Source organism: Apteryx mantelli, chromosome 23 (genome assembly GCF_036417845.1).
Source record: "Apteryx mantelli isolate bAptMan1 chromosome 23, bAptMan1.hap1, whole genome shotgun sequence".
Taxonomy (NCBI): domain Eukaryota; kingdom Metazoa; phylum Chordata; class Aves; order Apterygiformes; family Apterygidae; genus Apteryx; species Apteryx mantelli.
In genome coordinates this window covers 8,262,687-8,290,656 of record NC_090000.1, presented here as the reverse complement: position 1 = coordinate 8,290,656, position 27,970 = coordinate 8,262,687, and the positions used below count along the sequence as shown (strand labels likewise).

The following is a 27,970-nucleotide window of genomic DNA, read 5'->3' as shown; positions in this document are numbered from 1 at the left end:
TCTCCTTACTAAACACGCAATCATTTTTAGAGACTGCTCTGCATGGTATTGAATTTTCATCTCGGCACTAAAAAATTGGATCACATTTAGAGCTAGTCATTTCCAAAGCAAAATTACGATTGAGGGGCGAGGAGCTAATGTGGCTAAGGAAGTAAAAAATTTCTCTGGGACACTTTCCTGACAGTCTGCTACTGCAAACCACGGACCCCTCAAAATGCCCTGAGCGCTCAGCCTCAATCCGCTGCCCTTTCCGCTAAAGACTTTCACAGCAGCCAGCCAGGCTTCCAAGAGGCAACAGGTCTGCAGTTTCCCCCTGCAAGTGTTACATGAGCTATGTACCAGTAGTAGTTCAGAACAGCTTGCGCGTGGGCCTAGCTCGTGGCTGAAGGTCCCCGGTGCATCTAAACCCTCTGTCCGGCTAGGAGGTGGGCTGTGGAGAGGTCTCTGCTTTTTCTGTTTTCAGGTACCGCTTGCCCTCGGAAGACAGGAGCAACCTCCCTCCAAGGTGGGCTGCTCTGCACTGCTGCTGCCGCAGGGCAGGAAGGGGTAAATCAATAGGTGGTTACGTGCCCCAGCATCAGGCAGTGATTAGCGCTCATTTGCACACGAGATTGCTCATGCAAATACCGAGGTCGGGCCGTGGGCTCCGAAGAAGGAAGGAGGGAGCCGAGAAGCACGGTGTGCGCTCGGGTGACAAACCGAGGACACCGGGCCTGGCTCGTCCCCCGCCACGGCAGAGCTGTTTGCGCTCCAGCGAGCGGGAGGCGCAGCCGGGACGCCCAGCCTGGCCTTGGCCGCCCCCAACTCGGGCGCAGCCATCATCGCTTCGACAGGGACAAATCACCGTCGGGCTGCCAAGGCTGCAAATTGCCCGGCAGCGCCTGGAATATTTTGAAAGCCATTGCGTTTGGAAATTACTAGGGCTGTCCATCCAGCGCTGGGGAGGGAGGCCTCTCATTGCCGCTGTCTCTTGACCGCTCTGGCCCGCGCAAGGAGTGGTGAAAAGGATATTTAATGGGTAAAGCTCTGGTGACACTAAATCTTCCTGCCAGGGCTGCTGCCAAGGGTTTTTTTTTTTTGCCTGCTTAGAAAGCGGCAAGACTGCCTGTCCGGTCTAACACGGGGACGAGAGGAGGCAGGGAGACCCCGGGCGCTGGCACTGTCCTGATGGGCCACCTGCAGCAAGCTGTTGCCCCCCCACTGTGCCTCAGTTTCCCCATCTGTAAAGCAGAGGTGATGCCCTCCTCTGAACAGCAGCTCAGGATCTGCAGCTTAGAAGACTGCAGAAGAGCTTGTTGCTGCTATGAGAAAACTGGAACTTCTGGAAACTTAAACTTCTGGAAAATTAAACCTTTATACAGTCTCCCAGGAAGGACCTCCCAAGCTTGAAATCCCCAGGGTCTTATGAACTCCGGAAGGGGCTGAGAGCACAGATACTTCCCCTGCAATATTCATGCTCAATCCGCCACGCTACATTCTCCCCGTGCCCACGGGGACACCCCTCCTCCAGCCACGCGTCCCTGCTCTCCCTTGGGGTGAAGGTAATCGCCCACTTCTGCATCTTCCCACATGCTGCCTCTTAATTCCCGTATTTCATCTGTAACTGCCTGAACTTTCAGGGGGTCATTTCCCAATGCTTTTTAATTGCTTCCATTAGGTAACATAGTGCCCTGAAGGCTAGTCAGGGAAATCCTCTGTAAATCACGGTATTATCAGGACTAAGGAGAATTTGTCCTCCCCAAGGACAGAGCTATTGTAGTTCTTGTACAGGCAAGGGCAAATGGCACAGGGAATAATTAAGAGATGTGCTCTTTAGCCCAAAGGTGTTCAGTGCTGGAGTCGAGACAAATCTGACACTGATTTCTGGTCCTTAATGCAAACTGCACTGCTTTGCAGACCACGTTCAGCAAAAGCTGAGCAGGGGAAGAAAGGGACTGCGTCATCTCCTGTGCCGAGGAAGGAGCAAGGCGTCCGCAACCATTCACCGACAGTGCTGCTCAGCTCGTTTTGTACAGTCTGAATCTTGACTGGAGTTTTCAAATTACGGGTCCCTCGCTATATTCAGGTACTAATGAGATGACACGCTTGGGGAGCGAGAGTGCTGTAGAGTAGAAAGGGACAAGCAGGCAGAACCAGGAGCAACGGGACGGTAGCAAGCAAAGGGAAGATCAAGAAAGCAGCATGGGTGGTGAAACGCGTTGGAGGATCCCAAGCAAGAACTCGCAAGAATCTGATTTGGGTCATTTAACTATAAATTGGGCAAAGCCTAGGGAACAGAGAGCAGGATACAATCTGGGGTTGGCTGTAGGGAACCAAACCATGGGTCCAAGTCCTGCTACGTCGTACAGAAAAGGCCTTTCCAACTACTGGGCTAAGCCAGGGTTATGGTATCTCTGACCAGAGACTCTAACCCAACTCTTCAAGGAGCTTCCTCAAAACCAATATACTCCCCTCAAAACTGCCATTTAGGACAAACTGGCATTTTCCAATGACAGAAGCTCACCGGTCTGCGGCGTTGGTATGAAACATTAATGGTATGAATTAAGGCCTAAGTGTTTTTCTGGCAAGTCCCTGACTAATTAGCTCCAAGAGTGACACAGGCAGCAAAGGCTGAATGAAACCCATGCACATCCCTGGCAAAAGAAGAGGTTCCATTCTTGCTTGCTTTAGGATCCCTCTCTCCTAAAGCCTCCCCAGAAAGAAACCTCTTCTGGCAAGATCCAAGCTCTCATCAGCTTCCTTATGCCAACAGCCAAGCACAAGCCTAGTGGCTGCCTGAATTGTCACATACCATAAAGTCTGAATCAGTGCTGCTCTGCTTCCATCATCATTAATATTCTTAACAGGTTCCCAGAAACACATTTATACATGGCTACATGAGCTGTTTCTACATTGACTTTCAATTTAAATGAGAGTTTTAGCTAGGCTTTTGATGTGCTGTTTACCTTAATTATCGTTCTACCCCGTCTGTATCTTGCCACAATGTCAGTTAATATTTTATACATTTCTCCAACTCCTCTTTCTATCCCCAGCGCACAAGACCGCACATCTTCCCCTGCCTCTTCCCCACCCCACAACTTGCACTTCTAACTTTTCAGGGGCCCGCTGTAAACGAGATGTGGCACGTCGCTGAGATTATCCTCCCGTGGTGATTGCAGAGGGGATAAATAAACCAGGAAACAGCTGCTTCCCAAGCTGGCATGGGGAGCTCATACCAACTAACTGCAGAGGCTGACTGGCAGATGTGCAGCTCCTCGCGCTGAGGAGCAGAGGTCCTCCCACCCGCTTACAACAGCCAAGCGAACGGCAGGCTACATGGGAAAAGAGAGCAAGGGGAAAAGGTGTCCACTTCCAACGCATCTTGCGAGGAGGTGTGGAGAGGAAACACACTTCCCTCCATATGCCTGGCAGCAGCTCTGCGTCACCACATTGCTCCATCCATAGAGCTGTGCAGCTCGCTCACATATAAGGTACCAGAAGATGGCACTCAAGAATGTGCTGCTATGTGCCTGGGTTTGCCAGCCCAATAAAGTCGATGATGTCTCCCTCTGGCTGCTTTTTTATCAGCTCATTACACTAGGAAAACTTTGGTCTGGGTTCTGCATGTTGCTAGTATTAAGGTTGTTAATTAGATATTCTTTCCCAGTTCTTTAACCGTCAGTCTAGGACATGTCTTCACGGGCAGGTGCAGATAGACAGGAGTATCCCTGCTCATCTCATTTCTGAACCGCCCAGATGTGAGGTGGTTCTGGACCAGGAGTCGTACAGGACCATTAACTGTGCTTGAACTACTAAGGCAGGGCACAAAAGGCAGCATCACGCTAACGTGGTAGAGCAGACCTCCTATCTTGGAGAGCAGACACAAGTTTCCACATCTACCTGCATCCTTCCACTCAGGCATGCTGGAGATCCACCATTCTTTGGCCAATGCAAATCTGGAACGTTTGGAGTACATTTTGAAGGCTCATTTAGCTGCACCAACCAAGACCAGGGTCCTCATGTTTCTTGATAGCAAGAGACAACCCCTGTTACCCTCAAGATATGACAGGCTTGCAATGGTTGGGAGACGAAACAGGCAGAGGGAGGTGGAGAGCCATGGTCCACCACATGGGCCAGAAAGAGCCCCTACATGTGCCTTCTCAAATGCTACGCCAGCACTGTTAAATCTCCCGTTGGCAGGGAGGGAACAAAGCCTCTCTGCTATTTCTCACCCTTGTCCTTTAGCTGTGAGACTTATGAATGCAAACCGAGCAAGCCGAGGGACCCTAAGCCATGGAGCTCCAAGGGACCCACGCTGAGCGGAGAAATGCCCTGACCTCAACAGTCGCAGCAAATTTGCCCGGGAGGAGAGCGGCGCAGCGTGAGGCACAGAAGCAGCCAAAGGACAATGCAGGAAAGAGATAAGAAAAAAAAGACTGATGGCAAAACCACCTGAGCGCATCCTGCCCTGTGCCGCAGGCCTGCCGGGGCCGACTCTTTGTTCACACCTCGCACGGGCTCCAGGCCACGGCCGGGTGAGCAATCAATAACGCTGCAACGGAACAGAAGGCTAAAAAGTCTTGAGGGACAGAAAACCGATGCTGAACTTCAGGTAACATGTACTAAAGGGAGGTGGCGAGGCGCTACGCAGGCAGCCGTCGTGCCAAGGGAGCGAGACGAGGAACTAAAATTATTCGGCGCAAGGCATGCCGGCTAGATACGACTCCCTCCCCATTTTCCACTTCTTCTGGGGGAAATTGCTGCCAAGGAAGCAGTCTCCAGTCAGAGCTGTCACCGCTTCCCCAGGCTCCTAGGCGAGACGGGTCTCTCCCTGATTTTGAAAGCAGCAAGTCTTTCTCCAGGCCCAGGGAACATGACTTCCCTGGGGAAAAACAGGCCTTTAGATTTAGACCTTTACGGGAACTCGGCGCTGGCAGGGCAGAGGCTTCACCGTATGCCCAAGGGAGCAAGGCCAGCACGGTGACACACCACCGCCACCATGCTGGGATGCTGCAGGCCCTGCAAGAGCTAGCGATAATCATTAGAGTAAGGGGGATAAAGTGCAGGCTCGCTCATCTCGCTTGGTCTGGGGCCTCTCTGGGACTTGAATAGAGGACCACCTAGCTTTCGTGGCATGAGCCAAGGAGCTGTGGTTGAACACAGAAGCCAAAGAAAATAAATGAGCTGGAAGACTCTATTCAGCCCCATGGTTACTGCTGAGGTGAAAAGCAAGGAGGAAATAGAAATGCAGGGAACGTCACGGCAAGTCACAACTGATGTCTAAGTGGCCCACCATCTGCAGCAAAACAGCGTTATTCATAGGAAGGTGTCACCGCTTCTCCGGATGCAAGGGGGGATATCACCTTACCCCCACCGGTCCCACCCTGACCTCCAAAAGCTCTAGGATTTTCCAGCCGAGGCACAGCTGCAGGTTGTTTCTTTCCTGCTATTTTTTTCCCACCATTAGGTAACCAGCTTCCCCATTTATTTATTTATTTTTTCACACAAGAGTCCCCCTCACCTTGTGACTTGCTCTGCATGGGCGGAAGGAGACCGGGCTCCCACTCCACCTCCGCTGCGTTCGCCCGCTGTTCCGCTCAGTAATTCTCCAAGCATCGGACCAATTAATTCATCACTCAGTGAAAGTGCACCAAGCATTAATGAAGCCATTTCGTATTCATGCAGAAGTTCTGTCTATTTCCACAAGTGCTCCATTGTAGTTCAGCATTTGTTGGGCAGTAATTAATGGTACTTAATCCTTAAATCCTTAAATTGTTTCTAATTTTGTAAGCAGCAAAGTTGCAGTAATCCATTTCTTTGCTGCTTTCCTTCCCTCCATCCGCAACACCACCCGATTTCTATATAGTTGTGTTAGAGCCTCCCGTAGGTTAACCCCAGCATACAGGCCACTCACCAGAGCCCGCACCAGGAACCAGGGCTCTGGCTTTCTGTCGGTGATTCTGTCCAGCGACTTGCTGAAAAATGACTTCATTTCTTTTACACCTGTTTCCCCATCTGTGTAACTAGATAAAATGCTTATTTTTTCCTTGCGAGTGTTAGTCAAGAGCACAAAGAGTTTTGAGTCCCTAAAGCAGAATAATCAATAGGTGGAAGGGTGGAGATTTTCACCTTGTGATGGCAAACGCATATATACACAGGGAGCTGGAGGAAACTGAGGCACAAAGCAGTAAAACAATTTAGGAAGACCATAAGCATCTTTCAATTCTCACTTTGCATGGAGAAAGCACCACATATTCAATGACAGATGAACCAAACTCACCGCTCTTTGCAAATTTTAGGGAAGTTCAGGACACACCTCTATATAATCCTCCTAGAGCGAGAAAACGTGTTTTTCTGACACGCAAGCATATTCAAAAGCCTAATGCCTTTTTCACCCTGCTTTGTTTTTGTTTGAAGACAACAGGAGTTTCATGCTGAACGGCACTGCAGATCTAACAGCAACAGAAGCAACTCTCAAGCTCTTTTAAGTGCGGTATTGTATAAACAAAAGAGGCATCAGGTCATTCGCCACCCCCACACCTCCCCTGGGACAGGATCAAGTATACATAAGCAATCTCCAACGGATATTTGTACAACCTGTTCTTAATGAAGCTTCCAGTGAAGGAGACTCCATAATATCCCAAACCGCTTGTGCTGTGCTCCATCGCCCTAACGGAAGGGATCTTTTTTTCCCCTTTGATAACTAACATAAATCTTTCTTGCTGAAAACCAAGTTGATTTCTTCTCATCTCGTCACTACTCTGAACGGAAAAGAACCGCTCAGCATCCAGTTTATAACAACCTCTCACCCCGTGGAAGACCATCATGTCCTCCCTTACTTTCTAGACTAAGCAAACCACAACCCTTTCAACTCTTCCTCGCTGACTGCTTTTAACAAGCCTCCTTTTCGGCTGGCCTGTTTGGACATGCTCTGCATTTCTCCTACAGTGCAAAGCCCCAAATTACAGCCTTTACAAATGTTTGCACACATTGCGTGTTCGTTTTCTCAAAGGTTTACCAAATATTTGGGGGGGTCTGGTTTGTTTGCTTTTCTTGTTCTCCAGAAAAAGGAGTAGAGGAAAGAAAACCAAGAGGAGGAGAGGGGAAATACTAATAAAATTCCCATCATTTACTCATCAAGTTGTACTCCAGAAACGGAAACATCCCTTTATCACTCCGGTTATACAGAACCGCAGGAAAACACAGAGCTTTTTTTGCCAGATCTACCCCAGTCACGACGCCAGCACCGGACAGCAAGACAAAGTCAGACCACGCTAGGACAGATTACGGACACCTGGCTTGTACAGACAAAAGCGCAGCGCCGATGCCCCTGTATTTTAGTTTCATGCTTTCCCTAGTGTGCCGAATCCATGGCCCTTGCATAGGACCCCTGCAAAGGGAATTCGATGGTGAAACACAGCCCCATTTCTGGCACGAACTCTTTCTGCAGAGGTCACCTCCAGCCCTTTCCAGAAAGGGATATGGAAAGGTCTCTGGTTTGCAGTCGCTATCGGGATTGGATGAGAAGAAGCGCTTACAACGTTTCTCGACACAGCACTTTGATCAATTTGACGGATTTAATATTACAGAAATATTTCATTTTTCAATGCGGATGGGGAAAAAAAAAATCTAATCATCCATCCAGCAGGCCTCTATATTTGTCATAATTCGCTGGAAAGAAAAAAAAAACCTCCCTCCAAACCTCTGATTTAAAAACCAAGTTAACCTGAGGTAATTTCCATCATTAGTTCAAACTGTGCGATTTGCACTCTCTCCTTATTTTTAAAGCCATTGTTCTGTTTTTCAAGGTACTATTTAACCGAAGCGGCATCTAATCGTGTTTTCCCTCCGCACTCATTTTTAAGGAGGTAATGAAGGCTACAGGGGAAACGGCACAACGGATTAACGCAGGGGAAGGCAGATGGGGCAGAATCGGAGGAACAATCAAATATGTTTTCATAAATATGAGGGAAAGGAAAACAAGACGCCACTGAGAACACCGGGGTGAGGTTTCCATCTGCCACCTCCACAATGTGACATTGAGCCTTTCCTGGAGGAGGCACTTTCTCAATAACGCCAGACAATTAAGGAATTAATGGGATGATACTTGATTCTTCGGGAGGCGAACCAGGTCGCGTAGACTTGAACAAAGCCAGCTCTAATGAACCCAACGCATTCGGCAGGCAGCGGGAGTCATACCAGCATAGACTCGCTGAGCATTATAGCATTAATAGCGCAAGTCACCTTACCTTTTGAAGGGGAATTGGCAACAAAAGATGCCTTTCAGGATCCAAATCTTGTTACAGTAAAACGTCTTAAGGATAGTAGACCTGATAATGCCTTGCTGGCCATATCCTCCTCCGGTGTAAATCAGCTTAGCTGCACTGAAGGCAAGAAGAGCTGGGCCGATTTACAGATCTGGGCCTGAGGTTTGCTCTGGGCCATTCAGTCTGCAAAGGTGAGACAAAGCTGAGGCCCCGTTCTCTGCTAGTCATGGAAAAACCCCGTGTTCGCTTCCTTATGAGCAAGATGGAAACCCTTGTCCCAACTACTTTCCAAAATGTTGGTCCTTTTTAAGATCCCCATTGCAGTTTCGGCTGCCCAGACTGCTTTATGAGTTGAAATGCTGTCCCGAGTCTGTCACCTGCTCTGCTTCACCCCAAAAGTGGCTGCATTTCATGTCTTTGCAAGGTATTGCTGGTGGCCTTGGGGATCAACTGAAGCCAATCACCCATACTTTCATCCCCATCCCATCGAGACGAAGCTGGAGCTGCAGGCTTGTCCAGTCCTACTCCCCAAAGAAGAGCCAGCACCCTGCCTTGCTCGGTGAGAGCATCAAGAGGAAAAAGAAAGGACTGATCATACTCAACCTTAGCTGGGCAACAAGGGAGAAAATCTTCACTGCTCTACTGAAGCAGGACATAAAGTCCTGATGGGAAGGGGCTGCAGAGTAGGTCCTGTCTGCCTGAAAACTCTTACAGAAATATCACTCTGTTCTTGATCCCTCCCTTCCCTTAGTGATTACTCCCTATCCTTTATTTCCTTCTCTGTAAAAGGGATGAAGGGGGAGGAAGAGCAGCATCATTGTACCTTAAAGGAGGGCAGGGTCTTGAAGACAGATGCAACAAAGCATTAGCCACGACACGCATCAAGTTGCTGGGTTTTGTCTGTCTAGTATCTGGGCTCTCTTGGCAAAAAAAAGAAAAGAAAAAGAAAAAAAAAGCCAAAGTCTGCTTGAGAAATGAGGTCAACAGGAGAAACACCCAATTAGCAGTGTTTTGTGGCTGGATGTGGTGTGCCAGCTGGGATTTGGGGAGTTGCCATGCCTCAGGAAAAGAAGGGAAGCTTAAAATAATAACATCTAGCACTCAGATAGCATTTTACATCTTCCCTGTGTGACATGAACTTTAATTAGTTAGTGAATCAAGACACTGCTGGGCAGCAGGAGATGTTCATGCAACATGAATGGGAACACGTGCACAGGCCGCCTGGTACCGGTTTGCAAAACCGGACACCTCAGATTTCACAACATGGCAATAACACAATGCAGAGTGCAGATTTAGTCTCTTCCGTGTCCCATCCCACAGAGGATCGCTGCTTGGCTGGCAGCTAGAGGCAACCGTGCCGCTGCCGTATCACCACGGCTGATGGGCTGCAGCCATGGGAAGAGCTCGGAAATCCGGGAGCTCAACAACGAGAAGCAGTCAGGGACGTACTTTTGTCTGGCACCAGAAAACGCTCGATCCAAATGAGATTTCCAAAAGCTAAGGGAGGATAGAAAAAGGAGAATGGCCAACTTCCCATTGGAAATTTCTCTCTCCTAGAACTGTTTCTGTGTCAAGAAATGCCATGCCATGTACAATTCCCGACCGAGTGTAATTGTAGGCATGACAAATTAGACGTCTGGGCAGTTGATGAGGTCTCTCCTCATTAGTAATCCACTAATGTGGGCAAAGGCTTGTTTATTCTCTACATCTGTGCTAGCACTGCATTTGTCACATTCCCTGCTCGTGGCTGGTGCTCATAAGAGTGTAAGAGCTCACAGTAATAGGATATGACAACGTTTCTCCCGGAGCCCAAGATGCTACAGCTTGTGCTCTTAGTGCTGATGGCCTGGGATCGACTCCACACCGATGGTTTAGGCCGAGGGGGCTGTTATATGGAGCCAGAACGGTGCCCTTCAGTGCAAAAATCACTTAGAAAAACAAGTGAAAAACCCCTTTGTGCTGGCTAAAATGCTGCCCGGGTCACAGAGTTTAAGACTTGTTATGTGCCAGAGCTGATGAGCTGCTTCCACAAAGTGAATGGAAAGGTCTTGATGCAATTGCTAGTGAGCAAACTGATGGCCACAACCCCGAATTCAACCTTGCAGTAATTAGGGCCGGCGGTGGTCTGCACTTAGGTAAGGGACTGGTAAATAAGAGCGCAGGGATCTCCTCGCACTCCTAGCTCTGACGCATTTGGGCATTATCAGGCACACGGGCTAAGAGATACCTTCCTGACCAGTGAGCAACCATGCAGCAGCTCAAATGATAAAGAATAATAAAGTTCTTGAAAGCACCCTCAGTGGATGAAGAAATTGGTTGGCCTTTGACAAGTACCACATCACCGAAAACTGGAATTGCCATCCTGTGCCAAGTCCACATTTGTTTTTACCCTGAGTTACTGAAACAGTATTTTATAGCATCAAAAAGTAAACAATAAATTTTGGGGGAAAGGTGAAATGCTTCACCTTTCTGAGCCTTGTGATCATTGGCTGGATCATTTGAGGGGTATCTCAACACTCAACTGCTGTTTTCCCATGGTGAGGCCCACTGCCATGGGCATCCCCCATCAGGCTATCTCTGTCTTTCCCACTGATGAATCAGGGTCCTTAGCTGTGTCTCGAGAGGAAAGATTCGCATCGCCACAGAGCAATTCTTTCCCTCCGTCACCAAATGTCACCTTAAAAATGGAAGATAAGAGAAGAGCGCAAGTGCTGTTTAGCTCAGGTATGGAGCTGTCTAAGCTCCTGCCTCCTGGATGCTTGAGTCTGTTAAGCTTTTGCCCTCATCTGCCAATTTGCTTACTCCTCCAGTAACAACACAGCTTTCTTTTACTGGAGACTGTTTTAGCCTGGGGAAGTTATGGAAAGCAATAAAAAAAATAAACTGTTTCTGGGTCACCATCAGTTCCAGTCCCCAGAGGTTATTTAAACAATAATCTCTCCCTTCCTTCTGTGAAAGGCAGGACTTGGTCCCCAAAGGTTGTTCCATCAATAACTCCTAAACTGTCATGAGGGCAGCAGCCTCGCTCCCAAAGGGCTTTTGAAACTGCTTTGAACAGCCTCCTAGATCACAGGTTTTAGTTGCGCAGATGTATTTAAGCAACAACAGCCAGTACTCCTGGGGTCAGGGAAACGAGACCCCGTTCGGCTCAGGGGAGGGTTTTAAGCTGCCCTAAGTAATGCAGTATGCGAGATACCAGTACTCAAGGTTATGTGGGCAGCAGCAATCAGGTGTTAAAACACCTTTGAGGACTTGGGCGTGCACAAGTGTCTTTCCTCTTGGCTTTATCTCACTTAAAAACACGCAGGGCAAATACTTCTCATCACCTGAGCTGAAGGCTTTTCCTTCAACATTCATTAACCTTGGTGGCAAACAGCTCATTCGGAAGCAAAGCAGGTAGCTGCAATAATAGGTTATAAGATTCATCCCGAGAGCGAGGAGGGAAAGACCGTACTGCAACTGAGATGGGAAAAAAGGCATCCTGAGTTGCTTTGACCATAAAAGTCAGGCAGCAATATCCCTACCCAAGTAACCGGGCCCAGTGACACCTCTTCCAGTCCACCTTCCGGAGCAAAGAGGTGCTTCCCTGCGAAGCCAGCCCCCACTCCCATCATCTGGCTACTGATGGCCAAAACTCATCCCTTGCTGAGTCCCACATGTTCCCCCTTCCATTGAGACAGCAAATAACACCCTCCTACATTAATACAGTTTTTCTGTGGATAGTTATAGACGATAGTTATCTCACCTTACCTTGAGTCCAGACGGGATGTTTGCATGAACCTTGAAAAAACCCCTGACAGTCCCTGACTCAGTTTCCCATCTGTAACCCCCCAAACGCTGCCCCTCACCTGCTCTGTTTCGTGCATCAACGTCAGCTCTTTAGAGCTCGGCGGTTTGCTGCTGCACAAGCACGGTGACCTCGAGTGGGCTCCAGCCCCTCGTGGAGTGCTACTCGCGGATGCTACTTGGGTGCACAGGGAAAAAAAACCCAGCCCAAACCAGAACCAGCTTCAGGCAGTCGCTTTTTGACACTATGACTTTGCTGAGACACAAACCGCTGCTGTAGAAAGAAAGGGGAGCTGGGGAGCACACCGTGTCCCGAGGAACCACAGCAACTTTTTAAAGACAGGCAAAAGGAGAAAGAAAACAAATGGGCTGCAGGATCGGGGTTGGCTACAGAAGGGCATCTTCCTGTAGGATTTGCACTTTTTAATTTCCAGCACATGGTTTTTCCAGCACACAGCAGCAGAGCAGGTGAGGCGCACATCTGTTCACAGCATGTGCACTATATAACAGGGACCTCTTACAGCAATTACTTTTCAAAGTCCTGACCCTGCAAACACAGCCCATGAGACCACAGGCCTGAGCCAGACCTAATTGTAGGAGAAAGGATGCGCAAGGAGAAGAAGCAAAACCAACACGACGCTGCCATATTCCATCGGAGAGAAGGCTTTCCCTGGCTGCCTGCCCATGTTCAGGCCGTTGCACTTGCAAGTCTGCGCGTTGCCTCCAGGCCCATTCCCAGGGACGGAGCGATTTCAGAGGCAGACAAGATAGATTGCAAGGTAAATCACTGAGAGGAGATGAAAAAAGAGAAATCGGTGTTGGAAGGTGGGTTTGATCTCTGCACGCGCAATGCAAGTGGTGAGACGCAGCAGAGCACCAGGCGCTCCCGCGTATTCTGCACACCATCACGTTTGCACTAATTCACTGGGGTTTGTTTCCCTGATTACGTCCAAAGAGCCACTTCAGCTTTAACAGGGTTTCCGCACTGAAACCACTGGAAGCACACAATCAAAAGTGAAGCACTGAAGCTTCAAGGTTAAGAACTCCTGGCTGCTGTCCTTGCTGCTGGTGGAGCACTGAAGAGGAAACTGCTCTCACAAAAAAAAAAAAAACAAAAAAAGAGGAGTTAAAACAGGAAAACAGAAAATCCAGATACTTAAACCCTTCAAACTGCAGTCAGACATGACAGTGCACAGAAGACCTGCAGCCCAGACCCCTCTTCCAGGGGCGCGAGTCGGGGTCTGGAGACCTCGCTGCACCTCCGGGAGCCGGCAGCACCGTGGGCGCTCAGCACCGCGGCCTGCTCCTTCCAATTACAGCAATTAACCTGCAAACTGGCGGAGGAGAGGGTCAGCTCTGACTGCAAGCCACTGGTTCCGGCCCCGTAATTGCCTCTTTTGTCCCCCCTCGTGCCTCCAGCCTGGCTGTCACCCCAGGAGCTCCCCCGGGCAAAGACTCCAACCTCCCATCATGCCTGAAAGAGGTTGGGGAACGGCCACAGATCAAAAGGCAAAAGCTTGCAGCATCCGCCTGGCTGTCGGGCTCCACTCCCTGCTGGGAGCAAAACCGGGGGCCTCTGAACCTCACCACCAACCACACGCCTGAGCAGACGGACCGCTCTGGGACCTCGTCCCAGAACGCTCCAGCAGACAAAACCCCAGCGGCTGGGGACACAAGGCCGCCTCCATCTCAGCATGCAGCGATCTGCCCCGTCAGAACGGATCCTGCGCTTCTCATTTTTCTCCTATGCAGTCGTTAGCAGACGCTCGGCTCCATTCTCTTTAGATGATATTTATATTTCTCTAATCTACTGGCTGTGATGGATGAGAAAGAGCTTTCTTCCTACCAAACCATTTACAATGGAAAAAACCCACAAGCGCAATACAGAACTTTTGAGTGTGTGTCGCTTTAGACAAATAAACATAGCTCCTTTTTCTAAAACATCCAAACATCTTGTATAGGAAATATTAGATCTCAGTTGACTGGAAAATGAAACTAGTTTTATGTTCTCTTCTAAAGCCTCTTGTGATATTACCAATATTTTTTCCCCCTGTCGAGAATAATGGCTTTTCTACAGGCCAGCAGATAGGAAAGTGCTTACATATATTTCTAGATGCAAACACTTCCCTGAATTACCTTGTCTTAATGTACTTTAGAGTTTGGTGCAAGTTCCTTGATGACTCTGGGTAATAAGAGCTGGTGGGGAAAAGCCATGCTAAATAAATCAGTCACTTCAAAGGCAATATAAGATGATAAAGAAATCCCACAGGAGTCCACGTAGGTCTTGGGAGGCAATTGTTTTAGGGCTCTTACACCATCAGTAACCCTGCGCAGCACAGGTCTGCCAGCAGAAGCAATCCTGCATGGGATGGAAGAGCCTGGAGAACAAGCTCCTGGCCCCAGGCTCTCCAAAAAACCTTGTTCTTGCACTTGACCACGGGGAAATCAATCCAGGCGGGTATCTAAGGTCCTCTGATATTTGGCTTTTAGTCTCTCCAGTGCCCTTGTTCTTGGGATTCACGGAGCAACGCTTCCCCCCTTCACAGGGACGCTTTGAAACTCCAGGCACTAACAGTGCTCAGCGCCACGGCAAGCGGAGCGCGACTCCACACCGGCCGGCTGTTCTTTACAGAGTTCAGGTGGGTTCGTTCTGCTTTGGTTTAGTTTTTTTTTTAAGCTCGCTCCCTCCTGAAGGTTTAGGGTGGTGAAGATGAAACGTAATGGATTCTCTCCAAATGCAACAGAGCCACCTAAATTCTGCAGGCGTCTAAAACCACATCCGGTTGGAAAGTGTACAAGTTTTCCCACCTATGTCCTCGGAAAAATTTGACTTTTTGCTGGAGAACTGAAAACCCCAAACCAAAAGTGTTAGCCAGGAAGCTAGCCCGGACTGTATTTGTTTCCTGATGTCTGTCCTCCCCACGGCACAAAGCCGAGCGCGCCAAAATATCGATCCCAAACAAAGCGTCACTATTTCACATCTGAAAACCGAAAACCAGCAAAAAGTAGGAGTTCTGATAAGAACAACACCTTCTCAAAGCAAGCAAATTATTTTTTCTTAAAATCATGTTTTGATGAAAATCTAATTTTCAGCCAAAAGAAGTTTCAGTGGAAATTTTGGATTAACCACACAGAGAAGCCCCCGCACAAGGGAACGTCCTGGTTCCCTTCAGGATGGCAGTTGTAAGACGAGGGCCCTGAAAAAGCCTACATTGTCACTACTTATCATTCCTGCTTAACAATGTAAGATATACGATAGGAGCAAAACAATTTGGCGGCAGAACACCATAAATGAAGTCTGTTTTCCCTGGAAACTGCATAACCATTTGAATTAATTCAATTTGAAATATCAAATTAAATTAAACTGTAGAATAATCCCCAAGGGAAAGCATATTTCATTTGCAATGTCTTCTGATAGAGTATTCTCTGCCAAAAGTTTTGCTATGCATCTGGCTTTGGATCTAAATTTATTACATTAGCTCTGGGAAGACTTTTAATAGAAAGCGAGATTAAAAGGGAATGGAAAAAAAAGGAACTTCAGATGAAAAAACCCCCAACCCAAACGCAATAAAGACAGAAAGAAGTCCCGAACGCGGATGAAGCCGGGTTGTCTCCCAGCTGGCTCTGCCTACCCTGCTTCCAACCTTGAATGGGAATGAGAGACGGCATTAAGCAACTTCAGTTCTGAAACTGTGTATTCATACGCACAAATACGATGTCTTCAAACCTACCTGCCAAGCTAAGACATCTTCTAACACTTGCCAGCCAGCCTAAGAGCAACCAGTTGGGGGAAAAAATAGAAAAGGGCCAGAAGCTGCTGAACGGGGAAAGATTATGTGCTTTCTAAATCAGCTCTGAAGGACAGAGACGGGAAGGAAAGCGCGTTCTTGCTCAGGTGGCGCCAGGCTAGGATTTTCATTTCCAAAGGAGAGTAAAGGGGGGAAGAAAATAAATAAAAAAAAAAACAAAAACAGAAGAACACTATCTTATTAGTAATAGCTACCTTGCCTTTTAAATAATCTCACGGACAAATATAATCTAGTCCAGATCTCAAACACTCTTTGGTTCAACAGGTTGGGAGGAGGGAGGTGGTGACCCCATCAGTTTTCAAAATATGGGTCACGCACAAAAGCGGCACTTACAAAATGAACGGTCTTGCTTTTCACGGCAAGAAATTGAAGAAAATTGCAGCCAGCAGCAGCCTGTAGGTTGATGCAGTGGGAATAATCTATTTCTTTTTTTTTTCCTTTTTTTTTTTTCTAAGTTTCCCCTGCGAGCAAATACAGAACAGCAGATGTTGGCATGGAAGAAAGGATTTGCTCTCAACAAACAACCCAGCCCCTTCAAGGAAAGCTTTGCGCCAAGCTAAAACGGAGTGCACGCTCCCCCATCCCCTTCCTTCGCCTGCTCCCCTAAAATAAATACCTAAGCTCAAAGGTACCTTAATCAAATCAAAAAGCATTAGGACTTTAATCTCTGGCACTTTAGTAACCTCCCAGTTTGTTTTAAATCTTGATTGGAAGAATTATCCTGACAAGAAAATTAGCAGCGAGTCAATAAACCTGTAGCCTGGAGATAGAGCTGTGAGTAACCAGCAGGAGAATTCATTTGATCACACACGCAGACACGCTTGCGACGACGGACTGACTTCACCAGCAAAGTTCATTATGATTTTAGCCATGAAACCATGAAGTGCAGGTAATCATATTTAAAGAGATAAGAAACACAACTAGCACAGGCCTCAGCTTCAACACAGAAATTCTCATTTATAGCAGTCATGGGTGGAAAATCAATACCCGCTTTTGGATGCAAAAGGAACGCCAGACTTGACAAAGCTTCTTTGGATTTTTGTTCCCCTTCTATTGCTTCACAACCAAAAAAACACAGCGAGATTTGCATGCGAGCAGCATCCAAGGCTCCCCCCCACCTTGGCTCGCAATTCCTCAAGATTTTCTCTGGCAACAACCTCGTTCCATCTATCCTTGTCAAAGTGCATCTTTCTCCCTGTTCCAAACAAATTGTCTTTATGCCGCTTACTTGCGATTCTCCTCTGCCTCCCTCCTTTGTACACAGAACTATATCGTGCTCTACTGCCCAGAGGGGAGTTCAGATTTGCACCGGAATGGAGGAAGTCGGCTCCAAAAATACATTTTGGGAAGACAACTGATTATTCCCCAGTTTCTTTTAATTCATTTATAAGGTAATAGAGAGGAGAATGCTGTGCTTTTTCCTCTGCCCTCTATAAAACCCCACCACAGTGACTTGCACTGGTGAATTATTTGCAGCAAATTGTTCAACAGGCTCTGATGTTTATGAACTTTCCACGTTCAAGCCTCGTTATTTATGAACTGATTCTTTATGTAGCATTCTTTGAGAAATGGTTGATGCAAACATATTTCAGCCTTTGGGTTGCTCGCAAATGATTCACTGCGATATCGCTGAGGGCCCGCGCGTTCCCTTCGCAAAGCTCGTCCGGCTCTGATACATGGCTTCGTGTGATTAAACGTGAGTAGTTCATTAAAAGAAAGAGCTACGGCACTGGGCACAGAGGGGCTGCCGTGCAGCTTGGGGTCCCGCTTTGCTCACCCGAAAACACCGCCAGCCTCGCACAGCTCCCACTTCCCCTGCCTGCCTAATACACAAAAGGGAACGGCATCTTTACAGCCTTGTAAATCAGGTGGCGCTACTTCTGCTCCCTGCGCGGACGACTTGCAGGTCCCCAAGCATCTTTCAAGATGTCTTCACAAGCCTCGCTGACACGAACAACAATACAACTACATGTTGCAAGAACAGTCAGGAAGCAAATGAAACGGTCACAAGTAATTCACAGTCAATCCGCAGCCTCTATTCATGCTACAGCCAGCCACTGCCTTTAGGAAGCATTTTCCTAACCAGAGCCCTAACAGGCGCTTTCATTGCTGGGCTTAAAATAAAAGAGTACGAAAATGCTTTTTGCCTGTGGTGGATTCAATCCTGAGGCCAGCAAAAGTCAAGTGACTCGACAGAGTTGCCTTTTTTTTTTTTTTTTAATGATGGAGACGGATAATCTCTGTTTGATACCTAGCAAGAACAAGTCCACATGAAAATCTCCTTTTCCTCATAGCTATTCCTGATCCTACAAGAACAAACACAGCCAAGACTTTTTAATGGAAGGGGGGGGAAAGCAAGACCAAGAGATTCTTCCCCTTCACTGCTCGCTACAAAACACTCCGGGATTCAGACCGCGCACTGAGAAGGTGGGACATCCAGGAGCACATCCAGGCTGATCCAAGCGCTCCCGCCAAGAACAAAGAAGTCACTGCGCGGCTCCTTAACCTCTTCCCTTGCCCCCAGAGGGGTGAGGAGCCTCGCAAGCTCGCTGACAGCCCTGGGCTGAGCAATAGCTTCCAAGGATGAGCAGGTTGCCAGAGCTGAAAACACCAGCTCTCCGAGATGGCGGGCAAATTACAGGCAACCAAAGCACGAGGATCTCTCTCTCAAGTAAGAGTCTCCTGGTTTTATACACCACGCTACACCCGCCATCTCTGACTCCTTCAGAGCCCCGTGCCTTTCTAAGCACCAGCAACCAAGCAGAAAGTTCTGGGGCAAGCTGTGAAATCTCTGAAATGAAAATCAATTCCGTCTCCATTTCACAGAGACTAATGTGGCATTTACAACATCAGCAATCGCTTCTGTTGGGGAGGAAAATTAAAAGCTGCACTACATGAAAAGGAACAACGTTTAAAGTTCTGGTGGAAATGAGCGGCGGGACCGGAGATAATTACCAAAGGGGGCAGGGCACAGAAGCACCCGAAGCGTGGAGGGTACAGATTTCACCCGACATCTTTGCTGGTGGCTGAGCGAACAGCCTCGAGGTCAGAGCAAGGTGCCTATAAACACAGACAAGAAGAAAAGCTGGGGGTGGGAAGAGGCTTTGGGGGGAGGCAGAGGATGGGGCTGAGCTGCACGAGGCAGCCAGGTTGCACGAGCAACTCATCTCAAACGCTCACCACCAAGCCCTCCTTTCCAGCTGCAGACAGGCTTCCCAGCATCTGAGAGAAGCCCAAACCCGAGCGAGGCTTGCGGCCTGCGCTGAGAACTCGTCCTACCGCACAAATTGATTCTGCTTTTACATTGCCACCTACCAGTGTGATCATACAGCTGCAGGATGCAGAAGTCCTAACGCAAGCTCCTCGTATTTAATTGCGATCGCATTGCCCTTTCGTTTCATCAAAACGTGGCTCATCCACCAGCCCTCCCAGAACTTACACTGCCATAGGAATGAATTTTGGCTGGAAACCTTAAGAGTGTTTAAATTGCTACAAGCGTGAAGTGGTGCAAGAGCATCTCAGGAGTACCGTCGGATGATGCCAGCTAAGATTTTAATTAGCTTTCGTATAAACACTGGTAAGCAAGCAGATGTGGTCGCTTGTGAGAGCAGAGGACCGGACATGCCCCAAGAGGGCTTTCCCAGGGCTGCACAGTCTGCATAGCTTCATGACCATCTCCTGGGCAGGCAGCATACTCAACACAAGCTGGAAACGGATTCAGGATATCTTTTTTTTCCCCCACTCGCAAAGACTTTGCTCGCTCTTTGTATGCAATCAAGTAGCATCTGCAAGACACTCGAAGTAATCCCTGCACTCTGCTCAGCGCTGATAAAGCGGCAGCCCGGTTTGCACCAGCGTGCATGAAAAGACAACGTGGATCAGCGTCCAGGGGATGGCAGCGAGAACAGCCGGAGGAGGCGGAAAGACCCAAGAGGAGCAAGCGCGAGAGAAACGGGGCTGTTTTGTCTACAGAACAGATGACCGAGGAGAGCCACAAGAATAATCTTCAAATACATAAAAAGCCAGTGTCAGGAGGAAGGAAATCCACTCTCCATGTCCACAGCAGATAGGAGAAAAAATAATGAGCTTAAATTGCAGCAAGAAGAAGTTAGGAAAGACATCAGAAAAAACTTTCTAAGAATAACCTAGCACAGTTTCCATCACGGTAGGACCTTAAGTACAGCTTAGAGAAACCTCTTTCAGGGATGGCAGAAGCACAGAAATCCCTGCCTTGGAGCAGGCAGATGGACTTGCTGATTCACTCGCTGTTCCTGTAAGAACAACCACCACACGCCGGCACAGAAAACCTGCCGTAAAAGAGCATCTGCTAGCAAGGGAGCATGGCAAAGAGACTGAAGGAATGGCCTAGCCTTCACGGCTCTTCGGTCCTGTACCTCAGCTCTGCCGTGGGTTATTGAGTAAAGTTTATCTGCGCAGAATTATATTTTAATCTGAGCACAAAAGAGAGATGCTGCTTTTCTCCCAAGTCTATTTTGAATCTTATTTCAGCACTCTAACATGCTTTGAGATCCCCTGATGGAAGAAGCTAGATCCTATTTTTCCTGGTTGAAGATAATGTATTTTGCAGAAAGAGGATCCTTCCATACCAGAAGGGGGGGGACACCCAACCGCCCCCAACCAACAAACAGAAACCTCAAGGTCTAAATTTAATGTGGAAGAGCCGTGGGCACGATTGGCTCACAGATGACACCAGATCATTGTACCGGATGGCTTGATTGACTTTGATCAGAACAGCAATTTAGTAGACGTTTCCTCCCAAAGAGTGCTAATCACCTTTGCTTCCCTTTCGCGTGCATAAAATAAGATTGAAACACACCGTACAAATTGCTCGCCACAGTCCAAAAAATGCTAATAAGCTGCAAACATCTAAATCATGGCTCGAGCCCTAGCATGATAAGGTAAGAAAACAGTGTCGGTGCATACAGAACTATTATTTACCAGTGTCAGAAATAACTATCGCATTTACATAACTGTGAGCCTGCGTGACAGCTTCTTCCGGGAAACTGCTTTAGCTGCAGAAAAAGCTGTGACTTGAATGAATTGGGTATCTTTTAAACAGCAAGAAAATATGAACCAGGATGCAAGCTCTTAACCTTTCAATGTCTCTGCTCAGTTATTAATCTAGGGGAAAGTGGTGAAAAATGTGTTCTTTAATAAACAAACAAACCCACTTTGCAATGCCTTCCCTGGCTGTGCTAATTTCTGCTCTATTATTAACTCAAAATACAGATGGTGGCACTGGCTAATTGAGCTGATCGCAGCCATTATGGTTTTTACGAGAGCAACAGTTCACTGGAAACACCACCTATGGAAACCTTTGGGTCAGGGTCTCTTCCTCTCTCCTGGTCTCAGGAGAGGCTTTGCCTTCATCTGCAGCGCCGCTGATCTTTGGAAAAAAGTCACCTTCGACAGCAAGGACCAGGTTTCCAGATCTGAGGACAAAATTCCCCACTTGCCAGGTGAGCCCATCTCCTCTTCAGGCAGCAGTTCTCTGCCAAGGACTTTGGGAGTTTCCTACCACCTCTATGTCCTCTTACCAGCACAGTGCAAAGAGGAGACTTCCCAGGGCCTGCCTGGATGCCGTATGTCCCACATCCCTCCATTTATTCATCGGGCACTTCAGAGAGGCACGAGGATGGCATCCCATCCTGGAAGAGCCTCACTTCCCACCCAGAGCAACTTGTTGCCCAAAGGCAGAGACTGAAATCGCCCCGTGCTAGGGTTCCCCAAGACCTATGGCTCTTTTCCAGACTGCTCCACGTAGGAAACAAGCAGCCTGGAAAGCATCAGTTCTTAGCCTAAGGTTTCCTGCTTTTTGCACCAAGACGTCCAGCCAAGGCGGAGTAGCGAGATTCCCTTCTTACGTTTGCCCTAGCGGTGCAAGGGCAAAGATAGGAGACTGGTGACGCCAGGCACACGGCTGCCTCCCTCTCACATAACACTGACGAGGGATTTGCAAGAACACGCGTTCCCATCTCCGTCCTCGCACATCTGCCTCTGCCTTGCCCCAGGGACGGGGAAGAGCCCACCCGAGCGCCAGCAGACAGACAGCGGCGATGCTGGAGCCCACGCCACGCAGGCGCGAATTATCGATTGCCAGAACGGGAAGGCAACAAAAGCCTGGCGGCCTCCCCTGGCGCCCAGCGCCGAGGACACAGCGCTCAGCCGCCCTCCCCGGGTTTGGCGGCGTTTTGCTGTGAGCGGCTCCTGGAGGGAGGGCGAACCTCCGCATACCACGGTAACAGCGCGCGGGCTCCGGCGACGGAGCGCAAAAGGTGACGGGAGGCCTGAACGCTGCCGGATCCCTGGGGCACCTGCTTTTAGCAGAACGAGATGAGCGAGAAACGCTGCTCTCCGCTCAGCTCCGCCTGCCGGGGGCCTGATTTCAAGAAGTGCTCGGACACCAAACCCACGCCGATGCCACGGGGCGTGCAGCGAGGAGCTTTTAATTTAAACGGAGCTGGCGGCCAGGGAGAGGAGGAGGAGGAAACTGAGGCAGAGCAGGCACAAGCGCGCTGGGTGCAGGGGTGACCCGCCGAGCCGCAGCCGCTCCGCGTTCCCAGCCTTATCGCGGCGGCCAGCTGCTCTGCGGTCCCTGTCCCCGAGAGCCTCCCCTGCTCTTTAAGGAAACGCTCTCCGTTAACAGGGCATGCTGCGGCCGCTGTCCGCGCCTTTATGAGCTGCCTCAGGGCTGGCAGCTCTAGTTAATACACAGATTTATATTTTCCTGAGATAGTTCTGTTAAGAGAGAGAGAGAACGAGAGAGAGAGAGAGAGAGAGAGAGAGAGCACGGAAAAAAAAAATGCCATATTGATTTGCATTACCCTAGGGGAATAGCGGTCAAGTTCACATATAGATTTATGAGGCTGGGAGTATATATTAACTCAGGCTCTCCAAGGGCTTGGGTGCACGGAGCGGAGGAAGGGACAGCAGAGGATTCCTGTCTCGCTCAGGCTAATACAAAGCCTGGATCGACTCCACTGAAACCAGCTGAGGATTTACACCCGCACGACCCAGATTAAAATCTGGCCACGACTCAAGTAAAATCAAGTAAGCTACTGAGGATCAGGACTCTTGCTAGTAACTGCTTTTTCCCTGCAGTAGCCAAGCAGAAGCATCAAATAATGCTAGAAGAGCAGGAGGGGACGTGCTTCCAGGCTGTCCTCCAGATCTGGGGAAACCAGTAGGGTTACCACATCCACACCAAAGTGGATGGAGGAAAACCATCAGCTCTGAACATGGGACTTGGCCCATTCCAGTCTGGAGAAAGCAGAGTTTTGCAAGGAGGAGGCTATGAGAAGAACCAGGGTCGTCTTTTCCTCCCAGCAAAGCAATAGCGTCTTGGCAGGAGCTTGAATGAAAGGGTTTCTGCATGAAGGTAATTTAAGGGTAGAGACCCTGGTTTCCCTCTTGGAAATGAACCCCCTTAAATCTACAGCTGAGCTTCTCTTGCAGTCATGCTGCTTGAGCGGTGGTTTTGATCCTTGGCCTCACATTGGTGACCACAGGGCTTGCACAAAACAACAGGGTCCACTGCTCACCCACCTAATCGTATCAGCAGCCCCTGGAGGAAAGGGTGACTTTTGCAAGGCCTCGCTCAGCCTGACGTCAGCGGCGAGACGGCACCGGCTGCCTCCGTCCCCGCTCCCACCATCTCAGCACGAGGACCTTCTTGCTTCTACCCTTTTCCGGGGGCAAAGCGAGGTAAGGCTGTGCGTATGCTCACTGATATTTCAAATCCCCTAATTAACGGAAAGATAATTTGTGCATTTAAGCATTAAAAAGGTATTTAAGTCAGAATAAATGTGACTGCCATTCGTTATTTTCTAATAATTGCCTCCCGCTCCCACGGCCAAAGGAAATTTTAGAGGCAGGCACAACCCACAAGGGCTGCTCCTCAGTCCATCTTCTTGTTGGCTCTCAAGCCAACAGAAGCCAGTTGCCCTGCACAGTAGCCCTGGCGACCATCACCCTGCCTTTGCCCATTAACGGAAGGGACAGTGACTTGTTTTCCTCCAAGCCTTAGGGGCCTGTTCTTCAGAGGTGCTGAAGAACCAGAACCGCAGACGTGCATGGCCTTGGCATCGCTGAGAAATCAGCCCCCGAGCATCTCAATCAACAACCAGGGCACCCAAATCTGGTCGGAAAATCGAGCTGGTGAAAAAGCCACCCAAACGCGTGCAAAATACTTTGAGACCCTGATGAAAGACGACACAAATGATCCAAGTACTGCCCCTTATCCAATTAAGCAAATTGTCCGGCTACGGCCCTAGAACTAGGTACAATACTATGGGGGGGGGGGGTTAGGGGAGCATCGGGAAGGAAAAGCAAGCAATTCGCTGTGCATCACCCTAAAAAAAAAAAAGTATTTCAAAGGCTAGCTGTTTGTAATCTTCCTTATAATAGGTTTCCATATTGCTACAGTTTAACAGGTTTGTGGCTTCGGCATTTAGCACTGGAATAAACAATGCTCCAGTAATTGCCAGGTCACTGTTATTTACTTCTGCCTTTTTAAAAAACCTTTCCGTACAGCTGCCTCGAGTGGGCTAGCCTATAATTTTCTTCACTGTCTCACATTAATGAAGGCGAGAGGGCAGGAGGACCAAGTTAGACGGTGGAAAAAGAAGCAGCCCAGCCCAGCTGACTTTGGACACAGCATTAAAATTAACTCCCACCTGTAACGGTTTAATTAGTCTAGACTTCAGCAGAGATGGATGCTAGAAATGGAATATATCACCATTTTAATTACAGCTGCTTTTCTCCATTGGTGTAGGGAAAGATTTCCACACCTGTATGTTTTTTGTGCAATTTCTGTCAGCCAAATAACAGAGATGGGGCTGGGACCAGTACAACGGATGAGAAGGGGAAGGCAAACCATGTTTGCTTGTGTTGTCCTGCTCACGCGCAGGCAGCAAGGTCCACCGAGGCCCTTCTGCATAACGGGACTCTCTTCTCCAGATGCCATCCCCCAAAAAAGCCTGTGTGAATTCTTATCTCCTTGCTGTTATCAACCAACCCATGGTGATGCAAAAGATGGAGCCAGGAGGAGGTACGGAGCTGCTGAGACGCCACCACTGACCTGTCGGGATATGGCTTGTGATAACCACAGGACATGAGGGAGGCAGAGGAAAAATTCTCTGGTGAGTGAAAATGGGAGAAAGGAAAGGGGTGTCCTGCCTCTGCACGGCATGGGGTGGGACGCTGCCTGCTCGGAAGCCATCAGAGAAACGCTGGAACAGCCATGGCGTGGATCAGACTGAGGCCAGCTCTTCTCGACTCCCTCCTCTGCTTGCACCTCCCTCCTTCTTCCTCATCTCCCATGTTTTCTCCATCCTGCCTGCACACAGGATAGCTGCAAACAGCAGGAAGCCACCGCAGATAACATGCTAGCTAGTCTTGATGGCTCCGGTACCATAATACTGACCTGCCACGGCTGCTCCGGTAATGACAGCTTCTGTCGAATTAGCGCGCTCACTCCTACATAAAGGCAAGGTGGGGCGAGGGGAAGGAGAGCCACAGACTGGCTTCCAAAGGTGCAGCCATGTGTGCTAATCCTCCTTGCCTAGTTTTCCAAAGGAAAACCCCTGCCCAACAAAATGAAGCCAGAAATAAAGAGCTCAAAGTCCCCCAGACAAACCAATATCCTCAGACGGCTTCCCCTATGGCACACTAGCTCTCCGAGTTTTCTGCACTGCCATCAAAACCAGCGACGAGGCTTTGCAGTGCAGCAAACGGCTCTCGTTCTCGAAAAGCAGCCTGAGAGGGGCACTTCCCACCCCATCGACGTGGCTCATTACTCTGAGCAGGCACCTGCAGTAACGAAGCCAGAGGAGCAGCCTCGCCAGGGCTGCAGGAAGGCGGCAGGCTCGCGGAGGGCAGGATGCTCCGAGAGCATCCCGCGCTGGGCAGCAGGAGCTGGCCCACATCTGTGGCTCGGTGGAGTTGCACTGGATGAACCCAGGGAGCCTCCCCGTGCTGCCTCCCCACGTCAGGCTCTGTCTCCTTCCCAGCTTTGGTGAAAACCAGTTAATTTCCCGTATTGGGAACCTGCTACGGCTGTACACATTTCCTGATCCTCCTAGACTTCTGCCCCAGGGCCTGGACTGGAACCAGTGCTCCCGAAGCATTTTAATCCCATCCGCTGGCTGCTCTTCTCAAAAACTCCTTAGTTTGCCGGAATATAAATCCTTGCTATTTTTCTCTTTGGGCATTTGCACAGATGTTTATACCCATCCTGCCAGGGAAGAGAAGCAAAACTCCACAGCACCGGTCACCAAAGAGGTGCCGTGGAGGAGGAGAGGCAGCGCGGCAGGCAGAGCGCCCGAGGAGTTCACAAGAGCCTGGAGCTCTTCATTTAAGCTCTTTCTGCAGGTTGTGCTATTAATTACAGTTTTGGAGTGTTTCATGACAGAGCCTGTTCACTGACTGAGCTCCACCAGGAGGCTCGGGAATAGCGCTGGATAATTCATGAGCAGGGAAAGGGAATAAACGTTTACAGCTAGTTAGGAAATTTGTTTCCACAAGAAAGCCCAGCAACAAAAAAAAGCGGAGGGGCCGAAGTTTTTACTATGTTAATATTTTTCTTCACTGAAAAACACTACATCTGAAAAGTGAAGAATTCTTGTTTTAAATACAAGCCATCAAGTTTTGGCCAAAATTAGCATTTTTTTTTTTTTTTTAAGCGATAATCTCAAACAGTTGATCAAAACCAGATACTTCCCACCGGAAAGCCTGTGCTGACAAACAGCTTACTTTCTATAGGGGAGGAGAAAAAAGCTGCAAATTCAGCTACTAGCTCAATCAATATTATGGGGGGAAAAAACCCCTAATCCTGTATGCAGCAGCTTACTCAACCAGCTATACTGCACGTGCACACACCTGCTACAGAAAAAGAGATCTGGACCTGTTACCAACAGACTGCTTTCGACAACGGAAACAGCACAGCGCTGCTGGGCGCTGGGCGAAGGAGAGGAGTTTGCACACCGTTAATACCACCAGGGTATTACAAGGCCAGCTGGGAAAAGGTTGTTGTCTGCATGTGACTCAAAATCATCACTGCCCTGCTGACTTCAAAATCCAGCAGAGAACTGATCTCTGAGGCCTCACATCCCTCCCCTCTGATTACATCTCTCTGCTTTATCTCTCGTCCTCTCTGCTTGGCCTCGTCTCTTGGTACCATCTGGCTAAAAAGGGCTTCAAAAGCCCACGGAAAAATACTATGTTGTTGTTCTACACCGTAGGTCTCCAAGGCTTTTGAGGGCTGATGCCACATGTTTCCTTTGAGTTAGGACACTCAGATGGAGAGGGACTAGAGAGGAGAGTCCTGATGCCTGACTCAGATGTGAAGAAATCTGAACAGCTGCTATGTTCTGAAAGCTGCAATCAAAGAGGTCTTAGAAACCCCAAACATGCTGAGGGATAATAATAATAATAAAAAAAGGAGAGAGTGTGTATGTGAGAGAGAGAAAAAGAGAGAAAAAAGCACCATACAACACATTCCTTGCAGGTAACTGCTTGGATGTTTCTTTACAAACAGTTCTGCACAACTTGATATCTTAAATTTTTTACAAGTCATCAGCATAGTCGGCTCTGGCAATTTGCCGGAAAAAGAAAAAAAAGGAAAAAAAAAAAGGTGACATCTTTAAAGGCACACATTTAAAACACGCTGCTGGGCGTTAACACGCAGCCCCGGGTCCTCAAGCTACAAACCTGCTGCATTGTCTCGCATTCAGCTAGGAGACTCCAAAGCCAACGCTGTATGAAATAATGCTTCATTAAGGGCCTTTACGTCTCCGGTGCTCCTGCGCAGCAGTAAGTACACTACGCTGCTAGAGGAACTATGCTTCAGATGAGATACAACCCGATGCCTCGAACATTTGGGTTATTAGAGTCAGGAGAGCAACTCGGAGTATGGCCTCACTCCAAAGCGATTCTGCTGCTCTGCATCTTTTCGTAACTGCCTGAAGACTTTGCTCCTTTTTGTTTCTTTCCCTTTGTAGCTGATCGTCCCTGCCGAGCCCCAGAAGTGGCTGCATTTGGTCGTGACAAAAGGCTTACATTATAACTCCAGTTTGTTCCATCGCATTGTAAAGTTTACAGTCTGCTTTA

General features: G+C 48.7%; 1 protein-coding gene across 3 annotated transcripts in view; it reads right to left on the bottom strand.

Annotated features, from left to right (window-relative positions):
- Nucleotides 1-27,970, bottom strand: part of KIRREL3 (kirre like nephrin family adhesion molecule 3) — a 368,368-nt gene that overhangs the window by 215,245 nt on the left and 125,153 nt on the right. The window contains exon 1 of one of the 3 annotated variants that reach the window (XM_067310236.1): nucleotides 340-346. The exons of the other annotated variants lie outside the window; for them this stretch is intronic. The gene's annotated coding sequence lies outside the window, so the exon portion shown is untranslated. Of the gene's footprint in view, nucleotides 1-339; nucleotides 347-27,970 lie in introns of those variants that run through there. 3 annotated transcript variants of the gene reach the window in all.